Source organism: Hemicordylus capensis, chromosome 3 (assembly GCF_027244095.1).
Source record: "Hemicordylus capensis ecotype Gifberg chromosome 3, rHemCap1.1.pri, whole genome shotgun sequence".
Lineage (NCBI taxonomy): Eukaryota > Metazoa > Chordata > Lepidosauria > Squamata > Cordylidae > Hemicordylus > Hemicordylus capensis.
In genome coordinates, this window is record NC_069659.1 from 204680436 (window position 1) to 204706079 (window position 25644).

General features: G+C 43.5%; 1 long non-coding RNA gene across 1 annotated transcript in view; it reads left to right on the forward strand.

Moving 5' to 3' along the window:
* Positions 1 to 20131, forward strand: part of LOC128349010 (uncharacterized) — a 43161-nt gene extending 23030 nt beyond the window's left edge. Inside the window, exons 2-3 of the long non-coding RNA XR_008318489.1 lie at positions 13931 to 14048; positions 19072 to 20131. This is a non-coding gene — a long non-coding RNA (uncharacterized LOC128349010). The remainder of the gene's footprint in view (positions 1 to 13930; positions 14049 to 19071) is intronic.
* The last annotated feature ends 5513 nt before the right edge of the window (positions 20132 to 25644 follow it).

Genomic DNA, 25644 nt, shown 5'->3' on the forward strand with positions numbered 1-25644 from the left:
GGTGTTTCCTGCCCAACAATAAGAAAATGGGGGGAGGGGGAACAGCATAATCAACATTGCCATAATTTTGCAATATTGATAAAGTTATGAAATCCTGTGTAGTGTTCTTTAGTGGGACCTCTTAGATCTAAAGATGGTTCATAAACCTTTAAAATAAATGAAATTCAATTATTAATAGTCCTAGCATTTATATAGCACTTTCAAATGGTTCAAAACACCTTATATACATTATCCTGTCATCCTTACAACCCTGAAAGGTAAGTCAGCAGTGTAATCCCTACTTTACAGATGTGGTGGCTGAAAGTGAAAGAGAGGGTGGCTTGCCTCAGGCCACCTAGTGAATATATAGGAAAGGTAAAATTTGAACTGGGGACTTTCCAATTCAGAGCTCAGCCTCTGTGCTCCAGCAGTTAAACTATGACAGAAGGCAGGGAACTGTCTGGTGGTGGTGGTGGTAGACTCCCTGAGACTAAAAACAGCCTATTCTTCACACTCTGCTACCACTTTCTGGATTCATTGGCAAGCTGCTTCTCCTGGTTAGAGTGTTGGGAGTGTGTAATATTGTTTACATAGGAACAAGAGAAAAGGCATGCCAGGCACGCTTTCTTGTTTGTAATGTCCATATAGTTCCTCTGCAACAAAATCTGGTAGGGGAGAAGAAGGCAGGGGGTCCAGGGGGGCATCTGCACTTCTTGTTCCAGGGCTCACTTCAGCTTTGCCACATCCCAGCCGTTGGCCAAGAGGCCACACAAACCTGACACTGGCGATGTCCCATGTCTAAAGGAACACCCTTTCCCATCCAGTTGTGGGGAAGATGGGATGAAAACATGCATTTACACATAAAGCAGAGCCACAGTTGAATGGGCCAACACTTCTGCGGCTGTTGCGTCCAAATGTGAGCAATTGGAGTTAGGTGTGGTGACGAAAGCAAAGGTTCAGATTTGGAATTCAAATCTGAAAGCTCAGGTTGTAGTGAGTTTTGTCGTTGCAACTCCAGGTGCCAAGCAGCCTGTGGTACATCCAAATTCAGAACCGCAGGCTGTTTCCCCTGGAACTAGAGTTGAGGGAGGAAGCTCCTCCCTCAATTTCAGTGTGATTGGCTGGGTAGGCTGTCAGGAAGGAAGCCCACACAGCCAGTTCCCCCTCCTCTCTGCAGTCTCAGTGACTGCAGAGAGATTGCTCTCCAGTACATCCAAATTTGGAGTGCAGGGGCAGGGGGCGGCGGTGACAAATGCAGCCAATGAGAGAAAGGAGGTGCCCTTCCTCAACCACTGCTTGTTCTTCTGTTGCATTTCTTAGTATAGGCTGGAAATAGCAGAGCAACATGCCCACATTTTATGAGTGGGACATGAGTGTTGCATGATGAATAAGTCTACCATTCCCAAGTCCAGTTTGGGGTGGGCTTGAGTAAAATTATTTATTTTCAAAATATATTGGGTGACCTGATCTGACATGCCATGCCAGTGTTTCTGATCCACCAAAGCTCCTGCACACTTGAAAAGCAGCCCTGGTGGTGTTGTGGAGGTGAGCAGCTGCACAATGACTTGAAACAGTGCACAGACACTTCTGCAGCGCTACTTCTACTGTTTCCAAAAGAAGTGCACTGCAAGTGCCTGTGCACTGTTTAAAGTCGCCGTGCAACCGCTTACCTCCATAACGCTTCCTAGATTGCCTACCATATGTGCAGCAGCCCAGGTAGGTTGCACTGCGCATCATGTCGGACATTTAAAACAAATTTATTAATAAATTAAATAAATGCCTTTTCCTGAGCCCATTCTGAAGTTCAGGTTCTTTTGCACTTCTGACAACCTCATCAGGAGCACATTTGGGCCAAGAGGCCTTCTTGGTTCCAACCCAGAGGTAGTCGCCACAAATGGGCTCCCTACCCTTTCCTCAGTTGAGCCCGTTGTTGTAGGGAAGACTCATGGCGAGGTCTCTTTTAGGTCTCTATATGCTGCTGTAACATGCTACAGCAATGTCCAAAGCCACTATGAATCATGGGGAATGTAGTTTCAGCTGTTCCTTTATTCAGACCCCTGATATCGTTCTGGACCTGGCCCAGAACTTACCTCTACAGGTCCAGAATAGGCTCATTTTGATCCTCACTGCCACTAGCCCCTTCTTTTCACCCTGCTAAAAGCCACACTTCTGTCTTAAAAATGCTTTACCCTTGCAGAGTATAATCTTGCATGTAACATTTATTCTTGTCTGTGGCTGATCATTTTGGGGTGAGGGGGTGAGGGGGTGAGGTAAGGGGAGAAGCTGACAGTTCAGCTGGCATTAAAAAACAACAACAAAATGTTACTTTCATGGTTTATTTTTCTCCTTCTATCCCCAATAAAGAGGGAGGGGAATTGATGACAGGGCCATGTGAATCTTTTAACAAGAGTCAAACTGGTGTTGTGCAGAAGCACTTTCCCACAGACATTTAAAGTCAGTGCCTAAAAGGATTTGTTTAATTTAAGCACAACAGTGTGTCAGTTAATTGTGGGCTTTGAAAAGTATTCTTGAGCATAAGTTCATTAAACTGCCATGGGAAACTCACTACGCTCATTCCCTGTGGCAAAACACTATTGCAATAAGCTTTCACTTCAACATGTTGGATGCTAGGAGCATTCCAAGTGGTTCCTGGGAAATTTTCCATTTGGCTGTGTGAAATATCTCCCTAGAGCCCTCTGATCTTAAAAAGAGGAGATTAAACACTAGCTTGGTTGTAAAATTGACAGAGCTGGTGTCGGATGGATGTGTATGTTGTGGGGTGGGGGGGAGGTTTTGCAGGGTGTGTGAAAGAAATGGGTTTTGTTCCCTTCAAGTAGATTTAATTTCTGTAGTTAGGTCCATTTCACACATGATGCAGAAGCAAACTTTGGGTGTAGCAACAAGTGTACAGTAGGGAGTTGGAAACAATAATGGCTCCCTGAGAAGTGTATTAGCAGTGCTTAAATTATGGAGGGGAAAGTTAATGAAAGCCCCTTAATGAAACCCACAAGTCCACTCCCTGACTCCCCCAGTTTAGCCACATCATGCTTACGCATAACCTTCTAAAAGCAGTAACTAAAGAGGCCAGGTCCTCTTTCCCTTCCCTGTAATTTGAGCACTGTATACTGGAATGAGACTCCTATTTACTACTCTGTGGACGTTGACTGGCTGATAAAAATATAAAAATAAAATACAAGTTAATTTGTAGACATAAGCATCAGTCTATGTGAGCGTCTTTCAAGGAAACTACTGTAGTTACTCATTATGAACAGAAAGAACCTCAGTGAAATGTGTGCTAATTATCGTCCTCAATACAGCTGCATAGTATTTATGGACATTTACTAGAGAGAAGTCATTCCATGGATCAGCCCACCAGACCTAGACTGAGATTTTGTGTTTTGCAGAATTCACAATGGATTGGTCCAATGAGTTTGTCACATCTGTACTAAATGCATAGTTGGTTATGGATATAATATAACGATTGATTGATTGATTGATTGATTGATTGATTGATTGATTGATTAAGTGCTGTCAAGTCGGTGTCAACTCTTAGCGACCATATAGATAGATTCTCTCCAGGCTGATCTGTCTTCAACTTGGCCTTTAAGGTCTCTCAGTGGCGCATTCATTGCTGTCGTAATCGAGTCCATCCACCTTGCTGCTGGACATCCTCTTCTCTTCAACTTTTCCCAGCATTATGGACTTCTCAAGGGAGCTGGTTTTCACATAATGTGTCCAAAGTATGATAGTTTGAGCCTGGTCATTTGTGCCTCGAGTGAAAATTCTGGATTGATTTGTTCCATGATCCATTTGTTTGTTTTCCTGGCTGTCCATGGTATCCTCAAAAGTCCTCTCCAGCACCAAAGTTCAAAAGCATCAATACTTGTTCTTTCTTGCTTCTTTAAAGCTTCTTTCTTGCTTCTGAACGGCTTGGGTCCGAGATATCTTAGAAGAGCTCCTTCTTTTACATGATCCCCACCGCACATTAAGGTCATCTGAGGAGGTCCATCTCCAGTTACCACCAGTTCGTTTGGTGGCGACTCAAAGGCAGGCCTTCTCTGTATCTGCTGCCGGGCTGTGGAATGCACTCCCAGCAGAAATCCGTGATCTTAATTCCTTATTGACCTTCAAGAGAGCCCTTAAAACCCATCTGTTTGGCCTGGCCTTTCAGAGTTTTTAATTAGTTTTAATTGTTTTAATGTTAACCTGGTTCTCAGGGTTTTAATTGTTCTGATAGTTTAATTGTTTTTAAGATGTTTTAAAATTGGTGTTCATATTTGTATTTCTGTTTTAATTGTTTTTAATGATTTCTGTTTTTAATTATAAACTGCCCTGAGCCATTTAGGAAGGGCAGTATAAAAATCGAATAAATAAATAATAAATAATAAATAAATAAAGTCCAGCTTTCGCATCCATAGAGTGTCATGGTGGAAACCATTGTCCAGACAATTCTAATCTTTGTAGGTACAGACATATCACAATACTGAAATATCCTTTCCAAGGCCTTCATTGCAACCCTATCAAGTGCTAGTCTGTGGTGTATTTCTTGACTGCTGGATCCTTTACTGTTGATGGTCAATCCTAAAAGGCAGAAGCTATCCACCACTTCAATGTCTTCATTATCCATTCTGAGGCCGGTTGCTGTACCCACTGTCATTAGTTTAGTCTTCTTTACATTTAGTCGTAGCCCCATTTTTTCACTGTGCTCCTTGACTTTCATTACTAGAGCTTGCAGAACATCCGCATTCTCAGTTATCAGAGTGGTGTCATGAGCGCAGCACAGGTTATTGATGTTTCTTCCTATATTTAACTATAACCATATAATATAACTATATTTAAACTCACTATAAGTGTCTGTTAAAACTTCTGTGGCCATCTATATTAAGTTGAAGTCATTACTGTATATTTCCATTCATCATCACTGTGATCTAGTTCTTAATTATAGTAGTGCACTTAAAACATATGTATAAAAACACATTGTATGCATCCACATTTCACGGTTTACTTGCACCCTTAAAATGTCCCAGCTGTATGTGTAAAAAAAGTAATGTGTAAAGTGACCCAAGGCCTGTAGGTAGGATTCTAAAATTTATCTAACCCAAATTTCCTCCCAGATATTGGAGTTCCAAATTATCTGTTCTTGTGGCTGAAGTAGAACTGATATATTGGAAATGAGCCATTGTTCATTTTTAAAAAATTTCTTTGCTTTCTACAGAACACTGTGGGTAATGCACTGTTTGCTGCAACTTTCAGTTCATTTTAGAGCTGATCTGAAATGCCCTGCCCATTTTAGCTACCTAATTATCAGATGGAGAAAATGTGAAAGGACAACTTCTGCAATTTTTTAGGAGGGGAAAATTCTGATGTATTTTGCAACCATCATTTTCTTCTCAGAAGTTCCCTTGGAATGACACTACAAGCTGCTTCAGGTGAATTGTCCAAGCAGTGGCCCCTCACATGTAGAGAAGCAAGAGAACATCACTGTAGTGCTGCCCCCTGGTGTGTCATCCTCATCACATAACCACATGTGGCCAAAATATCTTAGCCTTTCCATAATCATGCCATTCAAATGGCAGTTCAAATAATTGGAACTGGCTTTTTGTCACGACTAGTGGTGATCCAAACAAGCCCCATTCTGAGGTGGCAAAAATGTGTTGGGGGGGAGGGTGATTTGGCAGTTTCAGGAGGTGAGCATGGGAAATCCTTAAAGTTTTGTGGGACTTGTGGGGCTTACTGCTCATTGATGGGAGTGACCAATGTCTTTTATCCTTTTAAAAAACTATTTTATACTACACCTGTGTGTATTTTCATTTCAGTTTAGGCCATGGTTTTTCAGGTAGTAGCAGAAGCAGCACTGGAAGCTCTAAACATCTTCCTGGTGATAGACTTTATTCAGCCACTGTTTCCAGGGAGGGAGTACCGAACCTGTTCATGCACATCATTCGTGTGTGTGTGTGTGTGTGTGTGTGTGCACGCGCAAGGGGGGGGCTGGTTCACACAATCAATCTCATGTCAGTTAAACAAAAAACAGAGATCCCAGCAGCACTCATGCTCCCAATGAGTGTTTTGTGTGAATGCAGAATTTTCCAGTGATTTCAAGTTGGCAACACACCAACTCGACATTAAACCAAGATCTATAATCTCAGATTTCAATTTAGCTTGTCAATGTTGACTTAATGTTGGTTTTGACTGGCACCAATCTGAGATCACCAAACAAATCCTGAGTTCACACAACACACACCTCCAGGATCTCTGGTTTCCATTTACCTGACATTGTGTGAACCAGCCCAGAGGGAGTGCACATGGCCCCCTGAAAGTGACCATTGTCTTTCAGTGTTTCAAAGAAACACTTGGGGAAAGTAGTATTAGGATTTTCAGCTAATATAAAAATGTTTGGTGTCAAGAGATTAGCAAATGTTTGGAAGTTAATGTAGCATAGTGGCTACAAGTGTGAGCAACAAATCAGGCTGCCCTGTAGTTTAAACCTCATCTCTTAAGGTCACTAGGGTGACCTTAAGGCAGGCTACTCTCTCTTCTATAGGAGGGAAAGAGCCAGGATTCTTGAGGAGGCTTTTTTTTTTCCAGTCCAGGTGCCATATTTCTGAAACAGCTATGTGTCACATCCTAATAGCAAAAAAGAGAGATGCACCTAGAGTAGGCCTCTGATCATGCTCTTGGCACATGGGCAAGTTTGTGTGGGAGCTGGTGGTCCTTCAAGAATCCAAGTCCCAGATCATTTAGGGCTTTCATATTTAAAACTAGTAATGTCCAGAAACCAACCTGAACCCACTGACATTTAAGTCACTAATGAGCATAGTGTGGCAACTCCTAACAACCTGCCTGCTGCTCCATTGAAGGCAGGCTTGTCTAGGTGACTTGACTAGGAGACTTGACCAGGTGACCAGTGGGAGTTACTCCTTCACGTCTTCCATAAAGTTATACCATATCCCATACATATTCTCTGGAACACTTTCTAGAGATTAGGTTTTTAATTACCTGATTTCACGCAGTTTGTTGCAAGATTTGACACTGCACTTGTGCCTCCAGCCTCTCCATATTAACTCCTCCTCCCTATCTGCATATGGAATCTCCACTGCCCAATCACCACAGTGCTTCTGCTCACAAACTCTCATGAGAGCTGCCACGCATGGGATTAGCCACACATGGGATTAGCCATGGGTATGCCTTAGAGAATTATATATATAGATGATTAACCCATCAAGTTAAATACATTTCTACACTACCCAAACCTCAATAAGTGCCTTTTTTATATATGTACAGAAGTTTGAAATAATCTATTATTATTATTATTATTATTATTATTATTATTATTATTATTTTATTTATTTACATTTATATCCCACTCTTCCTCCAAGGAGCTCAGAGTGGTGTACTCCATACTTAAGTTTCTCCTCACAACAACCCTGTGAAGTAGGTTAGGCTGAGAGAGAAGTGACTGGCCCAGAGTCACCCAGCAAGTATCATGGCTGAATGGGGATTTCAACTCGGATCTCCTGGTCCTAGTCCAGCACTCTAACCACTACACAATGCTGACTCAGCTGCCATGTCATTAGATTTTTAGCCTACTTTCCAGTAGGCTTATGAGATCACCCGGCTTTGTGTCTGTGTATACGGCCCACCCCTATCAACTTTGCGATGCCTGGACCAGTATGAACCAAACTGAGTACGGTTGTAGGGAAACATAGGGTAGTCTCAGTGGCGTAGTTGGTGACTGGGCAGTGGGGATTTCAAATGCAGTTAGGGAGGAGGCGCCTGTGGCACTGTGGTGATTGAGCAGTGGGGATTCTATATGCAGATAAGGAGGAGGAGCCTGTGATAGTTAAGGTCAGCTGGAATGCAACTGTTACTGGTCGGAAGATGTTCTTGATTGTAGAGGAGAGGAATATATATATATATATATATATATATATATATATATATATATATATACACACACACACACACACACACACACACACACACACACATATATATATATGATAATGGGCAGGGGTCTGTGAAAAGAGGGATTGTGAGGGAGAAAAGAGCTCCTTTAGGAGAAGGAGACTGCCATTGTGTGAATTAGATGAGGAAACAAGATGAACAAGATCTGTTAACTCAGGAAGGGAGGTGGGGAGAAAGAGGTGAGGAGAAGAGCAAGTGTAGGGGCAGAGAGAAAAAGAAGGGAGGGGAAGAGAGAAAGAAGGAAGGGCAAGGGACAGGCTCAAGCCTGTCAGGGGCCTGAGGGGAATGAGCAGCCAAGGCAGCACCTATTGGCAGCAAGGAAGGACCCAGTCAACCACCGCTGCTGTTTGAGGCTATTGAGGCCATTGGCGGAGGGAGGCAGGCAGGCAAGGAATGGGCCCAGGCCTTTCAGCAGCCTGAGAGGAATGAGCAGCCATGGCGGTGGTGGCAGCAAGGAAAGGCCCGGTCAACCTCTGCTGCTGCTGCTCCTGTGGGGAGGAGCAGGGCTCGGGTGAGGAGGTCTCTGGGGATAGGAAGCTGCAGCTTGGCCAATAGGCGCCACAACACTGCAGTTGCAACCAAGAGGGGTGAGGGGGGTGGAGTAAAGGGATGCAGGAGGAGGAGGAGCAAGAGTGTGGCTCAGGTGAGGGTGGAGAGATCTCTGAGGTGAGGACGGCTGTGAGTAAGATGGGCTCTGGGGTGAGGGGAGCAATCAAGTACTAGTGTGCAGCTGCTCTGCACGCATTAAGCTAGTTACTAATTAAAAAGCAAATGGTTCTGCAGCCTTCTGTCAATGTCCTGCATATGTGACGGAAGTGTCCAGCTGTAGTGATACATTCTGGCAAAATATAGACAGAGTGATGCCAATAGCAATGTATGATTTATCCTTTTGGATCCATGGCCTGTCTTATTAGACACTGGATACTGTGATGAGAAATGTGCAATTGTGCTATTTATTAATCTCTCATTTCTTGTCCGCAGCTAGGATTGAGGTTAACAAAAAAGGGCCCAGTGCAAAACTCCAGTAGTTAAAGAGCTGATTCCCAAAGTACAATGTGTTGCACAGATGACTAAACTTAATGAGATGGTGAAATTTAAAGGAGGGAGAAAAATAATAGCAAGTTTCCAAAAAAAGAAAAGGAAGTGATGTTCATTTACTGATTTTGTTTGAAACTCAAGCATAATATGTTGCTTTTCTGTTTTGTAGCATAATTGGTATTTCTTTCATTGTTGGCATTTATAAAGCAGAATTTTGAATAATACATTTATCAATTATAAAGCAAGTGATCAATTATATTTAATTATTGTACTCTTCCAGACTCAAATTTATTAATTTCTTTAGGAATACTTATTTAATACCGGGTCTCCCACAGCTCAGCTCTTTCTTCTTCAAAGAAAGAAGAGAATCTCTCTTAATATAACTCTATACTGTGCTAGCATTGTTTTGTTATGCTCTGGGTTACCTCTGAGTGGCAGCCTTGCTTCCTTTCCCTTAATCAGCTTACACCCTGTAGCATGTGATCTGATTATGCTTATTTATTTCATTCTTGATATATGTTCCCCAGGTGTACAGTGTGCTGGCTTTTGCATATTTTCAGGATGAATTTCATTTGGTTATTTCCTGCCTATATTTTTAAGCTCTCTCTAAGTCCCTTTATGTATTTTTCCCCCCTCACACTCTCTACTCACTGGGATTTCCAGTTTAACATCATCTGCAAAGTTAGTTAATATGTTGGTTGCTCATACTTACAGATGACATTTGAAAATATTAAACATGGGAGGTAGCAATTTACTTCTGGCTTACAGATGGAACTACCAATAGGAACACTCTTTCACTGCTGAGGACACTCTTCATCAGTGGGAATCTGATGTTAAATCTGATTTAGCTAGAAGTAGAAGATAGAAAATGGGTGGGGTTCAGGGGGGATATGGTGAAGAACCACTGCATGACATGTTGGGATTCAGAATAAGTACCTCTGTGTTCTTGAGTGCAAATATTTGGGTGGTGAGCCCTTTTCTACTTGCTTCACCTTCCAAATGCACTGAATCTTTCCAGTGACAGAGATCTGAGATTCCTTTAAGTCACAAGACCTTGTGACCATCACAATTTCTGTCATAGCTAAATTCTGCCTAACTACAGTAGACAGTGGGTGAGCAGCAGGTCAGTGAGGCTGATGACATCAAATAAAACCTCTCTGAGAAGCCTCAGAGTCCATCTACATATGACATAGCTTCAAGGCTTCAAAGGGTGAGTGGAGGAATGACAGGAGGAGGGACAGTTTAATCCTTTCCCTTGAACTGTTTATCCACTTAGAATTGCCCCACCCTATCTTCTTTTTCATACACAAGGGGAAAGAAGGGGGGTCTCTGTAACTTTCCCCCATGGAGGGGAAAAAGTAGGTGGTGACATTTGGGGCAAACAGATAGCTTTTTTTCTATCAAAATGTGCTCTAACCTGTTTACATAGCAAAAAGGATGGAAGATAGCTCTGCATCCCAAATAAACGCTCAATAGGAAATGAAACACAAGGGAGATGCCAACAATCACCACTTGCCCACTTAGCAGAGGTACTATACTACTGCCCAGGGTGGCAGGAGTGATGTTTTATGTGAACCACAGTTGAGCCTCAGTGTGCAACTGAGATGCAATAGCAACAGATGTATGTGTTAAAACTCAGCACTGCAAGTCACATAAAAAGGGGGGTGGGATCCAATTTTAATAGCAAAAGAGATTTCTTCACAAGAGTACTGAATTCCCGACCCCCCATTTTGTTTACCTCCCCATAGCCCTTTCTCTCAAGTGCTTTTCCTCCAGTCAGGTTCACCTTCAGCTTCTTGTGATGTAGTGTGACAAAGGAGAAAAGTGCCTGGGGGGATAGGCTATGGAGAGTTGTTGTATGTGAGGGGGATTAGCACACGTGTCCCTTTTGCTTTTAAAACCAAGCACTCCCCCACCTATTTCACATGATGGGGGCAGATCTGGCTTTGAACACATGGGGCTGCTGCTGTCCCATCTGCTTTGGACCAGAATGTGCAAATACTACTTCCATGTGACTTGAGACCCAAGAGGGGCCAGTGAGACTTGAGCCGTGAGAGACCAGTCCTTCCAGTAGAACATAGTGTAATGACACAGTGTGCACCTTCAACTTTCCTTCCTCTGAGAAATTCCACAGTGCCCATATGTAATGTATTTGCCAAGTCTCCTTCCACATCCCTCAGAGGAGCAGGAAGGCATTTGCCTTCAGTCATTCAAGGATCACCCATGCATTCTTCAAATTGCTCAGTTGGGCAAAGGCAGATAAAGCGAGCTGCATCAAATAAGAAGCAGCAATGGAAGGGATGCCTGCCCAAAGTGTATGCTGCAAGACATCATGATGGGGCAAGCAAAGGAAATGGGAATATCGAAGCCTGCCCTGCCTGTGCTTGCTCAGTTCTCAGTTGCTCAGCACCCCACTTAAGGTGACAGTGTGGGCTGATTGCTTTGGAGTTATCAAGGCATTTCCCCCTCTTTGTATCTCAAACTGACACAGGACTGGGTCATTTTGCTCATTCCACACTGCCTTCATTGGGAGCTGAATAATGGTTGGGGGCTGATCTGGCTAGTTGGTTCTTCTGCAGGTTGTCACCACTAAAAAGGCAGAACCATGGCAGGAAGTCAGGTAAATCTTAGTAACACAACTGGCTATTTCTGCTGTTCTTAACCATCTTGAAAATTTGAAGCAAGTGGTGCAAAGCACATGGGTGGCTAGACAGCAGATAGGCCTGTGCAGAGATTTGACTTTGAAGGGTCAAAGCAGACTGCCTTAGCTTTGCATGAGTCCCGTGGATAGCACCAGGAAGGGCCCTTTGGGAAGTGAAGCTGTGGGAAGCCCAATGATGTCCTGGAAGGCACTTTATTCCCTCCCCACCCCCCACCCCCGCCCAGGCTCCAACACTGGCAATAAATCTACGTGGGTGAATGGACCTCATAGGAGTTGACGGGGGGACGGACCCCTCCACTTCTACCCACTGATTGTCCCCTGCAAATCCTTCACTGTCCCACATTAGCATTACCCAGGAAGCACATGTTTGGGAGCCACTTTGGGCAAGGTATTGTGCAAGTTCAGCCTGAGAGCTGAAATTGCAGTGTCGATTAGTGAATTGACGTTAGTGAATTATCTTCCATCTCTTTATTTGTAAAAGTAACTCAAATTGTGCAACTAGAGAGCCATAATTATAGAGTGATCCTTGTGTTTTACATATCTGTTGAATGGGCTGGGCTGGCCGTAATTTGCCAAAAGGGCAATCCTAGTGCTAACATGTTGATAGACAAAGAGGTCATTCACACAATCAAAAACTGTGTGCTGCCCAGGTTTTGGAGCTGTGTGTGCTCCCAATTGTCGGTTGTGTGGAAGCAAGGGAGGAGGAAAACCTGGGTAGGAGTGATTGTGTGGAAGCAAGGGAGGAGGAAAAGCTACCCAGGTTTTCCTCCTACCTTGCTTCCACACAATCATTTCAACCCAGGTTCTCCTCTTACCTTGCTTCCACACAACTGAAAATTGGGAGCACACAAAGCTCCGAAACTCGGGTAGGACACAGTGAGGTTCTACACACGATCAGTGTGTAGAGCCCGCAGGGCTTCTGTGTGGAGAGTGGCCTTGACCCGCTCTCCCCACAGACGATCCAGCACCGAGCCCTGGGTGGCTGGATCAGCCACCCACATGGCTACTGGCTCTGTCACGGAGCTGGTGGGGGCAGCGGAGATTAGGGGCTGCCTGGCTCCTGGAAGTTCCAGCATGCCCCGCACAAGTGCATGGGGCATGCTGGGGAAACTTTCGTGCCGGGAGGCTTGTTTTAGCCTCCTGGTCAGGGGTCTACTCGTGAGTCACCACAGCTCAAGATCGGCTAAACAGGGTTAGCGGAACACTCGCTCTACTAACCTCATTTAAGTGTGGGGGTACTTTTGGCCATTTGCTGCTGGGAGCTGCACGGCTCCCGTTGCAGCATGTCGCTGCAGGAAAGCGGGCTAGGCTCCCTTGGCCGCTTCCCTGTGGCCATGAGAATCGCCTCAGTTTTTGATTGTGCGAATGACCTCGGTATGTGCTGTTGAGTCTAGCACAGTACCTGTGAGCTGTGAAACCTCTTCAGTTCTTGGGCTGTTTGTTGAAGCAAAGTTCCTCAAGAAGGAAGGAACTCCATGGAAGGGCTCATGTTTTGAAACCAGAATATGATGAACAATTCAGCAGGCTCTTCCTCCATGATGTTTCCAGCTTACATTCTTGAGCTTCCTCATGAAAGAAACAAAATTTTGTGATGGTTGAAGGGAATGAGTGGGTGGACCAAAGCTAGGCCCCTTAAAGAGTCACTGAGTTTCTTCATTTACTTAAACAAAGGCACTTACTCGTAACTATTGCAACAATCTGTACAATCTGTTTTAATATATAAAACAGGTTGTGCCTTTTTCTTGTTAAGTAGAGTAATATAGTCCAAGAGCAACTGAGGCCATGCATGTTGCTGCAATGTCAAGGGATCTCTGCCTCATGTTGTCACTTCACTTTCTGGTCTTCTTTGCTCTTTTACCTCCACCTCTTCCAGCAGACCAGTCAGCAGCTACAGCTCTGCACACCGGACACACGCTGACAGCAGCAAAGCACATATGCCAGGCTCTGGAATACATTACTCTAGCAGGAGCCTGCAGGGCTGGGGCTGACTTTTCTGGTCTTTCAGATGGAGGCAGCAAAGCTACCTCAGGATGGGCCTGATTGTCAGAGAAGTAGAGGCTGCTCCAGTGTTCTCGGGTGGGCATAGCAACCATTCCATCCATCATTTGGTAAATGGCCATTGCTTCCGTCTTGGAATTCATTCCTTTCTTTACTTCTTAAAATAATGATCACAGATGAAAAAGGACTTGGCAAGCTTTTTTCTGAATCATCCCATTTTAATGACCTTGATCACTGCCGGATCTCTTTGGATTGTATTTGGTTTAATAAGATATTTCTGTTGCACAGGAAATACGCACATTGTGTGCGGACCGGCACCCCTCCTAGAAGAAAAGAAATAATTGGACACACTGCAAATAAATGAACATCTGCACATGAAAAAATTCATATATTAGTTGAATTGTAGGTAAGTAAATGGAGGCTGCCCACAGTCTGATGTGGAATTTAATTAATGATGCACACATTGCACACGCACACACACTGCAGAGGGGCAAAAATAAGGCATGTAGCTTTTTTTAAAAAATTGCTTATTTTATTCATTTATTTTTTTATTCGATTTCTATCAAATAAATGTCTAATGCTTAGACATTTTGGCTTCTGTTATTAACTGTGATTAGCCTGAAATAACTCTTAAATTACTTCAGTGTGCAACAGGAATACGGTTTCATGTGGTATCCTTTTGCCATGGCTGCAGCAAAACTCTTAAAGACAGGATGGAGGACATTCAACTGAATTTTGATGATCAGGGTCAAATCTTCTTTCAAGCTTCCAAATGTTCTGGAGTCCAACTTGTAAACTCATAGCCTTAGCAACAGCAAATGGTCAGGATAAATGGTACCTGTGCATATCAGGTGTACTGAAAGGTCATCTAATAGTTTGTGTCCACCAGTATTCTCCTGGGCCTTGGGAGTGTGCTTCTTTGCTTTTCTGCCTTAGGTTATACTTGCAGTTAGTTGCCTTTGAACATGGCCATGCACCTGCATTGCAACACTCTGAACTAACACACTTTTTCAAAAAATCTCCTAGGAGTTACAAATCAAGCATCCTCTCCTCCATGTTACCATTAAGAACCTCTTGGGCATTGTTTGTATTTTGAAAGAATGGACTGTGCCTTTCCATTTCTCCTGTTGAATAGATGAGACCTAGATATTGATCTGTGACTGGATTATTCCTCCTTTTTTGTTTTTAAAAGAAAATGAACACAGACACAATAAAAGGAGATACCCTATTATCTCTTTATAGAATGGTTCAAGAATACAGGTCAATTTTGTTTTATCTGGATGACAGGATGGTGATCTGGTGCTTCTTTTTGACTCCCTTGTCACCCTTGATTCACTTCTTGGTGAAGTTTAAAATGACAATAACTACTTCTTTCTGCCATTGTGGTGGATCTGTTAGAATGACCCATCTCCAAAGACTAGTGAAATCTGAGAGTCCTCAGGAAGTTTTCAGGAGGCATGGCTGGCACTTCTGCCAACCTAGTTGTTCTGTGAGATGCACTCAAGTGGTAGGCAAGATAATTCCAAAGCACCCTCTCCCACTGGGCAGAATTTGTTCCCCTCCTTGGTCTGCCAGGGAGCTGGGGGCTATGAAGCAGGCAGGAAGAGACAGCTTAAACACAAGTTGCCAAAATTCCAGTGCGAGTCCAACCAAACACAGGTAAGAGTGCACTCCTGAGCATGCTCTGCAGTACAAGCAATACTTCACCACCACCACTGTATCCTCACAGCATTGTCCTGCAGAGTTTTTTCAAGTGGTTCAGAGCCTGCTCCAGCTTGGGCATTTGGGAGATCTAAAGGTTTTGATGGTTTGTTGCGACATGTTTGCAAAAGGATAAAGTTGATTGGATTTCCCGTGGTCTAGATACTGCCACTGTGACAGTTCAGTACATGGATTATCCAAAGCATGGGCTGGTCCTGTTTTATTGGATGAATGTCAGTCTCTGCATCTTACTGCTGATGTTGTGGACAAGGTGCTGGGTGAAACTTGACCTATAACTTGTGTACTCAACCCTTGCCCCTCTTGGCTCATAACCCTGAGTCGTGAAAGACTGACTGACTGGATCCAGGAAGCAGTGAATGCCTTTTCATAAGAGGGAGCAGTCCTGACTACCTTGAAGGAGGTGAGCGTGAGACCTCTTCTGAAGAAACCCTCTTTGGACCTGGAAGACTGCAATCACTATTACCTGTTTATTAATATCCCTCCTCTGGGAATAGTTCTGTAGTGAGTGGTTGCTGTTCAGCTCCAGGCACTCTTGAATGATTATCTAGATGCATTTCATTCAGGTTTCAGACTTGGTTTTGGCACAGAAACAGCCTTAGTCACCTGATGGATGACCAAAGGTGGGAGAAAGAGAATGATAGTGCAATCCTGTTAATTCGCGTGGGCTTTTCACTCACCTTCAATACCACTGACCATGGTATCCTTCTTGATAGGTTATCTGGGCTACAGATTGGGGTGGTATGTTTCAGTGATTCTGTGCCTACCTAGAGAATTAATTCCAGAAGGTGGTGCTGGGGGACTACTGCTCAACTCAATGGTGTTTTTGCTATAGGGTCCTGCAATTTTTCATCTTTCACCCCATACTTTTCAACATCTACATGAAACTACTGAGCAGAATAATCTGGGAATTGCTGTCATCAATATGCTGATGACACCTTAGGGTTTTTAGTTTAGAAAAAAGATGACTGTGGGGAGATATGATAAAGGTCTATAAAATCATGCATGGTGTGGAGAAAGTGGATAGAGAGAGAAATTTCTCCCTCTTTCAGAACACTAGAACCAGGGGTCATCCCATGAAAGAGATTGCTAAAAATTAAAGGAAGTACTTTTTCACACAACACATAGAGCCAGCGTGGTGTAGTGGTTAGAGTGCTGGACTAGGACTGGGGAGACCCGAGTTCAAATCCCCATTCAGCCATGATACTAGCTGGGTGACTCTGGGCCAGTCACTTCTCTCTCAGCCTAACCTACTTCACAGGGTTGTTGTGAGGAGAAACTTAAGTATGTAGTACACTGCTCAGGGCTCCTTGGAGGAAGAGCGGGATATAAAATGTAAATCATCATCATCATCATCATCATTATCATCTTGTGGAATTCTGCCACAAAATGTGGTGACAGCCAACAACCTGGATGGCTTTAAGAGAGGTTTGGATAACTTTATGGAAGAGAGGTCTATCAATGGCTATTAATCTGAGGGCTATAGGCCACCTCCAGCCTCAGAGGCAGGATGCCTCTGAATACCAGTTACAGAGAAGGAACAGCAGGAGAGAGGGCATGCCCTCAGTTCCTGCCTGTGGGCTTCCCAGCAGCACTGGTGGGCCATTGTGTGAAACAGGATGCTGGACTAGATAGGCCTTGGGCCTGATCCAGAAGGGCTGTTCTTATGTTCTTAACTCTATTTCTCCTTTACATCTGAGTCAGCTGAGGCAGTGAATATGATAAACTAATGTCTAAGATCAGTAACAGATTGGATGAGGGCCAATAAAGTGAGGCTCAATCCAGACAAGATGGAGATACAGTTGATGGGTCAGCCTGTTCTGTACAAGGCTTTGCTCCCACTAAAGGATCAAGTTCACATTTTGGATGCACTCATAGATCCAGCTTTATCACTGGAGGCCCTAGCACCTTCTTCCATCTAAGCCAGAAATATTTAGGATTGGTCTCTGCAAGGAATTTTCATGGCAGTTTTCCAGATTATCTTAGATCAGCTCACTATCTAATGAGACTAACCATTCTGTCTCAAAGAAGGGCCTTTTCTTTTGCCTGCACTCCCATCTGTGGTGTTGGAAGGCAGGTATTTAAAAAAATCCCATTAACAGCCAGATATGTCCCTGTGGTCAGGTCATGGAGTCGGTGACTCATGGTCTTCTATAGTGTTCATTGTATAGAGATAACCATATTTATCTCATTTCACCTCTTTTATTAAATATACCTTATAGAATGGATGATGAATACACTTCTTTTCTTTTAGCTGATCACTATGCACCCATAACACTGTGTGTGGCCAGTTCTGTGAGGCTGCATGTAAGGCTAGGTCTGAGATGTTTTAAGTAATACTTAATGGTGCTATGAAAATTCTGCTATTATTTGTACTATTTATACTATGTTTTATTGTTTTAGAGTTGTTGGGTCAAAGACCATAATAAATTATTCATTCATTCATTCATTCATTCAACTGAACCTGGTACATCAATGCAATCCTTCGTAGAGGGGGATAACTTGGCCACAGTTATCCATGTTCTGGTTCAAAATACAGCTTCCAGGCTGCTGATTAGACCCAATCAATGGGAACACACCTTGCCAGGGCCTAAACAGACCCACTAGTTTACAGTTGGTTTCTGGGCACAATTGAAAGGGCTCCTACTTACCTTCAGATTCTCCTCACAGGACCTGGGTGACTAAAAGATCATCGCTTAAACACAAGCCTGCCCACAGACTAAGATCACCTTTGGAGGACCTTCTCTGAATGCTCACGCATTCTGAATCCCTATAAAGTCTGCCACTTAATCCCTATAAAGCAGTCAGAGGGAGGGCAATTTACAAAGCTGGGAGTGGGGAGCTAAACCAGCCACCCATCATCTCATACTCCCTCCCCCCCCCGCCCCTGCCACACACACAAACCATTTCCTTTATCCACTTTTCTCCCTGTGGGGCTCCATCATTGGAAATAATCCCTACCAGAAGAAAAATGGCTAAGAAAAAGTCATTTTGGATAGAAGAACACAGACTGGGGGGCAGGATTCAGCTCCAACCAACTATGCTACACTTTAAATGATCCCCCCACCCCACTTTACAAATGAGCAAGATATGGTTTGGGTCCTGCCACCATCACATCTAGTTGTGCCCTTCCTCATATAAGTAGAATGAATGGCCAACAGATAGGGGGAGGCTATGCGCACAGGCGCAGAAGCTTGGATCAAGTTGCGTTTTAAATATAGGGAATAGAATAAGCACAAGATATAAACAAAACTTGTACTCTGAGTATTTGTACCGACAGATGCTCTAGCCGATAGGACACAAAATGTATATTCTGTTCTGCTAAAGGGAAATAAGTGGAAGTCCACAAAATAAACTTTCTCCTGGCATGTTTTATTTTTCAAATGAAAGAAAAGAGATCTTTCTGAGTGCTCTGTGTGTGTGCCTGTTTTTCCTGTTCCAGCATACCAGAAATATGATCCTGGCAGATAAGCTAGGGTAAAAAATAAAATATGAAAAAGAAATCAAATAAATAAATGAAAAAAGGGAGAGAACGAGAGAGCAGGGTGGGGGGAAAGGTTATTTCAAGTATCAGAGAGGGGGCTAATTGTCAAGGTTATATCTCCACAGATGATTGATGTGAGGCTGGGTTTTTCTGTCAGCCTGTCACAAGGCAGGAATGTTTAATGTTCTCATTATTGGTTACGCTGTTGTGTATATTTCTCTGTCAGCACTGTGGACCCATCTGAACTGCCAAGGCACTTCAAAGCCCTGCAGGTCATTTATCATCCTCCTGACGCTGCAAATGTTCAGCCTCAGCTGAGTGCCAGAGATTTGTTATGACTTGAGAGCCGGCTGACAGGCAGGCCTGCCGCACTAAAAGGATTCCTCTTTGTCACACTGCGAAAACATCAATGTTCCTATAATGGCCTACAACTGTCAAAGGGGACTGCCACCTGACAATTGTGTGGTCTCACTAATTTGCAGCCCAGCTACTTGTTTCTATGAATGTTTCGGCTCAATTTTGGTGTCACATACAAACAGCTCGCCATCTGTTGTCCTCTGCCAGGGGACCCAGCAGGAAGCAGGGATCACCACACTATGGGAGAACAGGGCCAGGGAGTGAGACAAGGCAGTGGGTTAGGAGAGGAACAACCGGTCAATGAATGGACTAGAAATGGCTGCACACGCACACAAGACACATCTTGATGGTCCCTGAATGTGTTGGGGATGTGTGCACTTCTTAAAAGTTGCAGTGAAAATGGATACGTGGGCGTGGGGGTGGGGGGAGAAAAGAACTTGCAAACAGCCAGAGAGAGAGAGAGAGAGGGAAGGAGAGAGGGAGAAAATATCAGGCTTTTGTTTCCTTTCCCAGGCCATGACATGATTAATCGTTTTCTTCTGATCTAATTTTGGAACATGAAAAACAGCACATTTGTCTTGAAGAAAAATGATGTGCCGTACTGTGCAGATGGAAATTTCGAGCAATGAAAAAGATTAAAGTGAAATTCCACTCCTTAGACCTAATCATGAGTTGTAGATTATTCTGTCGTTCTAACCAGATGGTAGGCTTGATTCTGCAGCCCCCTTCTTATATTAATGAATTCTAGACTGTTATATTTGACTTAGGTAAGTGAAATGTCTATCAACCCTAATGGACTGCCAGCCAGCATAACACATGTTGTACCACTGAGGGTCCTTGCTTCATTTTTCATGTTTTATACTAATGTAGAACATTTTTGTTTCCTACTGTTTTCCATCATTGTCACTGTTTGCTAAATATTTTCACATTATAGAAGAAGAGAGTTTTTAAAAAAAAGTTGTGTCCAGAGCTTAATTTCCTCACATTGGTTGTGGCTATAATTCTACAAGTAAAACAGTCACCCGGAGCAATGTATACAAGAACTCAATAGTAACTTGATTAAGTTCCCAGTCAACAAGACTGCACTGGGCCGTACGTTAACAAACCTAATTATAGGCAACACGGTGATAAATTGTGCAAGATGTGTGTAGCACATCTCTGAGGTCATGTCTTGAAAAACAAGTTTTGCTCCCTGAGGGGACAGGAGATAGGGTGCCATTGTCAAATGAAGGGCTCACCGGGGCCTCCTCTTGGGTCGTCTTTCAGTTATTGACAAACACTCCCCTTCGGGATGTGTCTGGAAAGATCAATAGAAGAATTAAAATTACGAAAGAGCAGAAATGTGAATGATGAGAAAGAGAGCTGTGCTTTTTAACCTCATGAATCCCACGCTTCTGTGGCCCTATAATTTATGTGTGTAAACGTATAACCTGCTTCACTTTCCTATAATGAGCTTTCAAATTGGATTACAGTGTACAAGATAGTAAACATCACTTATTAAATTCCAACACCAAAAAAACAAACAAAGGTAAAACAACTCAATATGATCCAATGTTAAAGGTGTCTTCTTTTATGAGGTTTGGCCTTGTTAGAGCTAATAGTAGTTATGGTAATAGGGCAAACCTTATGGATGGATAAAGGTGTTGCTAGGCTGGAGCAGAAGGGGAATCTCTCTTGATGACACCTTGATGGGAAAAGCATTTGGGGGAGAATTGGGCTAAAGAGAGTGAATAGCACTTGAGTCAGGAGCTGAACTATATGACTGAATTATATGGCTAGCAAACTAAGAGGATGGTTTGGGTGAGAATTGTGAGTTCTTTGATGGGGGGAAGCATCAAGAAAGAGCGCCTTATGGATAGTTCATGTCACTGTGTCTATAGGCCATCCAGAAGCTTGCTGCAGTTACAGTACAGGTATCCAGTCATTTTGTTTTCAGTATTTTAATTATTAAATTCAGAGTTGGAAATCTGTCTTCATTACAGCCCGGGACATAACAGTTTCAGATTTCAGGGTGAATGTAGCAGAAAGAAATATGACATAATACCATTCTGTATTACATGTCTCCAAAACAATTTACTTTGTTTTGTTTTGTTTTATTTTTTAACTCACACCTGCTTTTTGTTCTGATGCCTCCAGAACTCCCCTTGCTCAACAAACCCCAAATATGCTGGGATGTGTATGTGTGGGATTAAGTGGAATTGGTTCAGAAAGGCAAATTAAAGCCTCCCTTCATTAAAAAGGGACAAACAATGTCCATAATGATGTTTCTAATTTATTATGGCCAGATCTCCCAAAATATGAACTTACTACATTGACGCAATGGCAATGGAAGAGTATTGGGTTTTTTGCCACCTCAATACCATAGAATAGGCTTTAAAGGAGCTTTCATTTTAATCAGTTTTCTACCAATTTTCTACCAGTGAAGTTTAATGACTGGAGAGCCACCTCTGACTTGTGTTGGACTGACTAGGAAATAAACTGTTCCACACAAAGTCATTAACAGAGAGCAATCCTCTTTGAGGTTTTCTGTCTATCTTTCTTTGCCAGCTTATGGTATGCTCTGTTAAAAAGTAGACTTCCGTTGTGTTGCTTAACCATTTTTAAAGTCAGCAAATTCAAAATAGCAAGTCCCAGAACCACATCTGACAGTAGAATTGCTCAATGTGACAAAACAGTGGCAGGTAAATTATAGTCCCATTATTGTTAACAGGGCAGCTGTCTTGAAAATAGCATTGGCTGACATGTTGAGCAGCATAAGGTGGGCAGTGCCAATCCACCTGTGCTACTGTGGGCTCACAGTGAAGTCCCAGCAGTCTTGCACTTTTGCACAAGAGCACAGATATTTCGAGTAGTGTGCCTGCACTCTGGAAGCACTAGTTAGATCAGAAACATGTCACTGATGGTCAATCAACATGTTCCTGATCTCCCGGAATGCACGTGCACTCTAGAGTGTGGGTACACTACTTACAGAGTGCGGGAGCACTACTCAAAATATTTGCACTCTTTCAAATAGTGCAAATAGTGCACTTGCAAATAGTGCAAAAGTGCAAGACCACTGTGGTTTCACTATGAGCCCCAAGCAGCATGGGTGGATTGGCATTGCTCACATTATGCTGCTCAACATGTCAGCCATGGTCATCTCTGGATGTGTTATTTTTTGCATGTTCTTTCCTTCCACCAAGAAGCCCAGAGTGGCATATATGGTCTGCTCCTCCATTTTACCCTCATAACAACACTGTGAAGTAGATTAGACTGACAGCAGGTGATTGGCCAAAAGACACACAACAAACATCATTGGTGAGGTGGGGCTTGCTCCCCAAACCAAATCCCAACGCCCTGTAATAAATTCTCTATAGTAGCAATACCAGGTTAACTCCTAAATAATGAAAGATTCATTTGGGAGCCATTCTCTGGTGTGTGTGCTTTTCACTTGGGACATCACCTAAGTCAATTACACCATAACCTTCTCATCAATGACTTTCTTCCCATTCTTAACCGGAGCTCAATGTGTTGGGGGCCAACTCGAGCAAAGAGCCACCGAAGTGCTAACAAAAACATTTGAAGCATTAAGGTTTGGAAACATCTTGGAATGTGTAGATTTCTAATGTATTTCACAGATTTCTGCTTAAAAGTCGATAACGGGATGAACAGGAAACCAAAAAGACTGTAGCTGCTGTAAAAAATATTCATAGAATCACATTGTATCTGTATTCATTTGAGATATATGCTACCCTGATTGAGGGGAGGGGGGTGTTTGCTAACACCAACAAGAATCACTTCCATTTAGTTATCATTGGTCAACATACTGTGCAGTTACAAGTCTCCTGTCAGAGGTGCTCCAACCCCCAGAACTTGGGGCTTTGGCCCATGGCCTCCTAGGTCTAGGCGGACCTCCAAAGGCCCGGGGGAGGGGCCTCCTGCAGCAACTCTGCACCACCCCTCCGCTGCCACTGTGCCCACCCTTTCAGGCAGCTCCAGCACACCTTTACCAAAAAAAATGTTGCTGAGTGGTGGCGGCAGCACTATCTGCGGGGGGGGGCAGGGAGGGGAGAGTTCCCCTTTAAAGAGATGTTTACCTGGGGGGAGGGTGGGATGGGGTGCGGTGTGGTGGTGGCGGTTGCAGGGAGGGTGGGAGGCCAGGAGGGGAGAGTTCCCGCTGTTACCCTCTGTCAACTCCAGGATGGGAGGTGGTGAGCTCCATCCAGCTCCGCCCCTTCCTCCCAAGTGACAGCCTCTCACCTCTCTGCGTCCTCCACATGGATCTAAAAGTTATAGATCCATAACTTTTAGATGCTCAGAGTTTACCTCTGGAAGATTCTATAATAATTAATGTTTAATAATTAATATAATAGAAGAGTGCCTTTGATCTGATGCAAAGTTCCTTTCCTTTCCCTTCCCATCAGACAGCAGCCATACACCTGAGGTTTAAAGGAAGGTCTTCCAAATTAGAGGCTATGAATTCCAGAAAGGCTTCAGCACTAGCACCTCACATTTTAGAAATTCAGCCCGACTTGGGAAAAGGCAGAAAGCCCCAACAAGGAGAGATTCTTCCTCTCACTGATGCACTGATCTGTCCCTTGTTCTTAACATAACTGGCTGGCTCTTACCTTTTTCTTTTTTTTGCGGGGGAAATACCCTGCATTACATATTGTGTGAACATGTTTACATTCATTCACTTGCTTCCCTTCACCTTTTTCGTGCACATCATTACAGCACCATGTGAAAAATGCATCTGCTTTTTCCGTGCATATTTATGGAAATGTTTTCATAATCGCTTATTAACCTTATAATAAATTAAATATTGTCAGATAATTAATATGGATTAAGAGCACCATATCAGATTGTATAGTTGCTTTAGAAAAATGCTGAGGGAGGGAGAATCCACACGTTTTATTACACTTTTGCTCTTCAGATACTTCTATGTTCTATATAGACTCATCAGATCTGATAAACCAGGTTGTCTAGGGTTTTTTTAAAGTGCTGAATTGAGCATTTAGCTAAGTATATTGACAGAGAAATGGGGGAGGGGCTCCCCTCGTGTGAAGATGAGCCTGTTTTCTTCCCTGGCTAAGGTTCCTTTGAAATTCCCCACAGACCAGAGTGTGACTCAGCAAAGAGTGTAGTGTATTGCCTGGCTCTTAAATGCATAACTGAACTCGGTATAAGTCAGACATAATTTAGCAGTAAAACCAGCCTCCATATACCACATTCTTTTCTTGCCTGAATTAGAGTCTGAGCTAGAGGAGAATTCCCAGTTTACCCAGCTTCCAAATCCCTCCTCATCCAGTTGCTCCAGCCCCTGAAGCCCCTTTCTTCTCAATCCCATGGCTAGTGATGGCAAGCACCCATGACGAAAGGAAAGCGAGCACAGTAAAAAGACTGCACCTCCAAAAACTCTTCGTGGAGAGATTTAAAGCTGCAGACCCAAGGACCTGTGGCGGAATAGAAGCCAACCCTCACCAAGGATCGTCTTGCTGCAGTGGTCTTTAGCAAGGGGTTGGTTTCCCCCCATTACCAGCACTGTTCCCTCTAAGACATGCACACATGCGCACACTCAAAAGTTTTTGGATGTCCGCTCAGTTCGTTTTAGATCCTGCTCAGGTTGAATCAGGAAGGCCCCATTTTGAATGCAGGTGCACACACACTGCCTTGAAACTCCCACCCAGAACAAAAGTCATTCTCCACAGCTATGAAAAAAATTAGAGGGACCACTGATCACCGGGGCTTTTGGAGGCAGTTGATGGCCCTTGACTGTCAGGGGTTTCTCCTGGCCAGAAGAGAGCTGTCTTGGCCACACAAAGAGAGCATTTGACAGCCAAGAATGGGGGAGGGGTATGCAAGTGCCCCAATCCCTGACTGCCTGCAAATTCTCATGGTCAGGAGAAGTCCCGGGGAGGGGCACATTCAAATCAGTGTGGAAAGAAGCCAAGCTATTTTGTGCCAACCTGAACGTGAGTCAGAAGAAGCTCTCCAACTCCAGTGATAGAAAACTTGGACCGAATCTGAACATAAGTGAGAGCTCATCTTGAAGCCAACACTGTGGCAATGTCATGGCAAAGAAGCAATAATGTATCATAGCATCTTTGCAATGCTATCCAGAGGACTTATTCCAAGCTTGGATCCCCAGCTGTGGCTCCCATCTTGCCCTGCTGTGATGGATGATAGGATGATGGGTATTGGAGTTCAGCTGCAGCTGGGGACCCACAGGGAAATAATAGAATTTTAGATTCAAAAGGTACCAATCTGTTTGTTTATATCTGAGCATGACCACACCACAGTCTTCAGAGCAGTGGGGAAAGAACCAATGTCCAATTCTCCTTTTCAACTACTAAGCTAACTAGGCGAACTTGTGCCAATCCCATGCTCAGATTAATCAAAAATCAAATTGATTAATTTTATTTTTAAAAAATCTTTCTTCCATACCTTAAAACAAACTGAAGCT